This window comes from Lolium perenne, chromosome 1 (genome assembly GCF_019359855.2).
Source record: "Lolium perenne isolate Kyuss_39 chromosome 1, Kyuss_2.0, whole genome shotgun sequence".
In the NCBI taxonomy this organism is placed as follows: Eukaryota; Viridiplantae; Streptophyta; class Magnoliopsida; order Poales; family Poaceae; genus Lolium; species Lolium perenne.
The window spans coordinates 100,993,808-100,998,495 of NC_067244.2; positions in this window are offsets into that span (position 1 = coordinate 100,993,808).

Genomic DNA, 4,688 nt, shown 5'->3' on the forward strand with positions numbered 1-4,688 from the left:
GGTCAAAACGAGCGATCGAAGTGGTCAAAATTTGAGGTCAAACGGCTCTGAAAAGTTGTCAAAAATTGGGTCAAAGTTGGGGGTCAAAAGTTGCTGAAATTTGGGTCAAAAAGTGGCCCGGGCGGAAGTTCCGGTCAAGTTCCGGCCAAGTTCCGAAAATAAACACCGTGTATCCAGGGGTTACTGCGAACCAAACTGCTGTTTCCGAAAGTTGGGCGGAAGTTGGGCGGAAGTTCCGCTAGACCGGAAGTTCCGGTGGTTACGGTCGGAAGTTCTGGAGGCTGGGACCGGAAGTTCCGGTGGTTGGGACCGGAAGTTCCGGAAATACCAAAATTTCTGGATCTGGATCTGAATCTGGGCGAAGAACAACACGAACTCGGGCAGAAAAATGAGGCGAAAATTGTCGGATTCGAGGGGTAAACAGTTGAATTTGACGGTGAAAAATGGAGGGATGATCGATCAACACCAATAACACAAGATCTGTGGACCAAAACCACAAACAACGCAACAAATGTTGAGATCCAAATTCGAGCTATTTTTTTGGGGCAAAATTTTTTGGGAAATTTTTGGGCGAAATCGGTGGAATTGGAGGGTCAAATTCATGGAAACCTTTGCTCTGATACCATATGATGCGGACTGAGCTCGTGTGTGTTTCCCGATCTCACGAATTGACCCGGGTGAGTGTGATTGCGGAGGGGGATTCGCGGGGAAGTGGATGAATGCGAAGAACATGATACAAACACACGCACACACACACACAATTGGTTATCCTCGTTGGCCCTAACCACCAACTCGATAGAAGTGCGAGAGAAAGACCAAAGGTAGAATCTCTTGCAAAAGATCGACAAATCCAAATAGAAGTCCAAAGAGTAAAAGACCAACTAAGAATAGAGTTGCAAAGCAAGAGATTCTCAATTGATAGAATTACTAGAATGAAAAATATCCGGATAAGGAGGGATACAATAGATGGATCATCTAAGGTGGGGGTTTCCCAAATCCACTAAGGGATAATAGAGGCATAAGCCAATTCATCTAAACATCATCTCTCCCTCATGAAGGTGGGGGTAGGTTCCTATTTATAGGTAGGGCGCCGAAGGGGTAAGTTACAAGCCAAAGGGGCTGAGATCTGGCTGAGGTTCGACAGGGCGGAAGTTCCGGCTCCTGGGGGCGGAAGTTCCGGTCGGGCGGAAGTTCCAGCCATCAGGGGCGGAAGTTCCGGCCGCAGCTCTTCAGCATGAGCATCTTCAGTCTTGGATGGAATCTGGGCGGAAGTTCCGGCTGTGTCGGGCGGAAGTTCCGGCCTGGAGCGTCCAACGCCTCTTTCTCCTTCTCTTCCATGCTTCCGTGACATCGGCCTTGCGTCCTCGGGTCTCCATGGCATCCTCTCTTCTCCCCGTACTTGTCGTCGGGTTCCTATCATCAAGATATGACGGGGTATGAAGTAGTATATCGTCCCAAATAGGCGATTCGAGGCACGCGTAAAGGAGAAGATTCACCTTTGCGTGCCGTCTTGGCGATGAAGCACATGATGCGGTGAAGACCGAAGGTCGCCCCGTATCACTCATTGTCCTCATTAATGATCATAACTTTGCGGTTAGGACAATCTCGCTTAAAGTGACCCTTACCACCACATGTATGACAAGCCATATCGCGGTTGCGCGCTGTCGACATGTTAGAACTAGTTCCACTTGCTGCAGGAACAGGCTTCTTTGTGTTGGTGACACTAGACTGGCTTGCTAGATGAAGTAGAAACATCCGCAGGGCGCGTAGATGGCGCCATGGAGGGTGGCGTGCGAGGTGTGTAACGCCCAGCTCCGGTAGCACGGCCCTTCATTTGCAGTTCTTCAGCCAACTGTGACTCAGCTTCTCTTGCATGATGTAGTAGCTCATTCATAGTAGCGTAATTGTGATGACGCACAATACCTTTGATGTTAAACCTGAGACCATTCAGAAAACGCTGTAGTGTCATCTCAAGAGACTCAGGGACACGGGCACGCTGCATAAGCATCTCCATCTCCATGTAGTAAGCATCAACTGTCATGACACCTTGCTTCAATTGGGTCAACTTGTCAAAGACGAAATGCAAGTAATTGGTAGGCACAAAACGAGCTCTCATTGCCGCCTTCATAACACGCCATGTGATAATAGGAAGCTCACCATCTTCTTCTCGAGCACGAACAAGTCCATCCCACCAACGCAATGCATAGCCATTAAACTTAGAGGAAGGAAGCTTGATCTTCCTATGTTCAGTATAGTCAGGATGTAAACGCCATAATCTCTCAATCTTCAGGTCCCATGTGAGATATTCTTCAACATCAGTACCTGATGCGGCCTAAGGCCACGTGGGTTGCCCGATCTCACGAATTGACCGAGGGAAAGACGGGGGAGAGGAAGAACACGAAGAACACAGCGATGAACACGATGAACACACGCAAACACACACCAACCCGATACAATTCCGGTTTACTCCCGATAGCCCGAACCACTATCCCGATAGAATCTCTCAAGGGAGAGACACGCGGTAGAATCCCCAAGAGGAAGATCGGTATACGATCGGTGAAATCACACGAGTGAGAGACCGGTGGTAGAATCACAAGTGTGAGAGACTAATCATATAAGGAGTGCCTTGTACAATAGATTTGGATAATCTAAGGAGGGGGTTTCCCTAATCCCAAAGGGATGGTGGAGGCATGAGCCTAGGTTCTCTCAAGTTCAACTCTAACCTAATGAAGGGGGAGGTGGGAGCCTATATATAGGGAGCCACTAAGGAGGGGTAGTTTAGGGAAACAAAGGGGTACATGGGCCTTGGCCCGAATTGAATTGTGGCAGGCGTCTTCTCTCCTAGGCGACCTCCGACGCTCTTCTTCCTTCTTCTCTTCCATGCCTCCGTGACCTAGGCCTTGAGTGTGGTTCTTGACGTTGACGCGCATGATGAAGCGTAGACCGTAGGTCGGGCTACATCATCTCCCCCCACTTGAAAAAGAGTCGCCCTCGACGATGAGTCTTCGTGAATGTGTAGAGGAGGTAGATGACACCAACACTTGAATGTTCCTTCACTTGTCGAGAGCCCTATCAATAGCACAAGAAAAGCAAAGGAGCAATCAAAGCGTAGACAAAGTTCATTGGATTTGGCAAGAGAGCGCAAGTAGAAGGAGGTCACCTTAGCAAGATGTCGGTGTGCTCTCATTGAGAGATCTTGTGTAGTCGAAGTGTGCGAGCGAAACCATTCATTGGAGCTCACTTGTATCATGCTCTCAAGAGCTCTTTTTGCCAACTCGTGCTCAATCGAGGTTGACATTGGAGTTTGGGTACCTACACACATGTTAGACAACAAGAACAACGTGTGTGCATGGTATATGAACACATCATCCATCATGATGCGCCATTTCTTTTGCACATCACCATTAGCATTAAGCGAAGCATCATAATAGATATGGTGAATATGCGGAGTAAACATGGGAACATGCTCAACATGGATATATGCAAAGTCTCCAAAATGTGAGAGAGCTATGGGGGCAATCTCATTCACAAGCATATTAACATCATTGCAAACCAAGCATTGGAAAGAGAAAGTATTCAACATTTTGGTTGCACTAATGGGAGAATATTGCAAGCATGTAGCACAAAACATGTTCAACATTTTATCATTGTTGTTGACCAACCTAGGGAAAGAGCAATTGTTCATCAAGGTTGTCACAACACAAGAATTATCATTTTCATTGCAAGCAATACATGGGAAAGAGCAATTGTTCGACACATTGCAAGCAAAAGGAGAGAAAGTGAAACTCTCATAGCATGGCATGGTCATATGGTCACAAGCAAGTAATTCCACATGGTCAACATTGTTATCAAGCAAAGCATCACATGGGAATAAGAACGGAGCATGTGACATAGCAATTGTATCATCATCATCATCATGCATGCACTCACAATTCATCATGTCCGCTAGTGGGATCATGGCATCATCAACACCCATATACGTACCTTTGTAGTCCCGCTCATATGAGGTAGGTGTTGTGGAAGTGGTAGGCTCGATGTGGCATCCATGTTCATCTTCAATCAAGCATGGTGTGATATCATCATCTTCATGCACCATGTACATCTTCTCCATGATCGGCGTCTCGTCATCCATGGTACCTAATGAGACACAAGGAAACACACTAGAGGTAGAGGGTAAGTTGTTAGAATTCGAAATGGCCTCACATGACCTATCAACTACCACTCTCATCTCACTCGGTGTATCACTTATGCTCTCGAAGTGGAGGCAGCTCACATATAGTGGAGTCACTCATCTCACATATAGTGGAGTCGCTCATCTCACATGTAGTGGAGTCCCTCATCTCCATGGCAATGGCGTCGTTGATGTCCGAGCAACCTAGCAAAGAGGAAGACAACACAAGCGGAGTAGAGGTGAAGTTGTTAGAAATTGAAACATCCTCACTCGACTCATGGTGTGTATCACTCTTGCTCTCAAGGTGTTTGAAGTATGCGTTGCACTCGGCTTTATCATTGGGTGTCATTTGGGCTTCTCGAGCATCTAGCTCGGCGAAGTATGCTCTCATCTCGGCTTGCTCTTGTGGTGTCATCATGTATATATCTCACTAGGAAGGTGTATATGTATGTGGTGGGAGGGAAGCTACTCAAATATCCCACCTTTCAAGAAAGTATCGGAAAAATGGTTCAAGTCA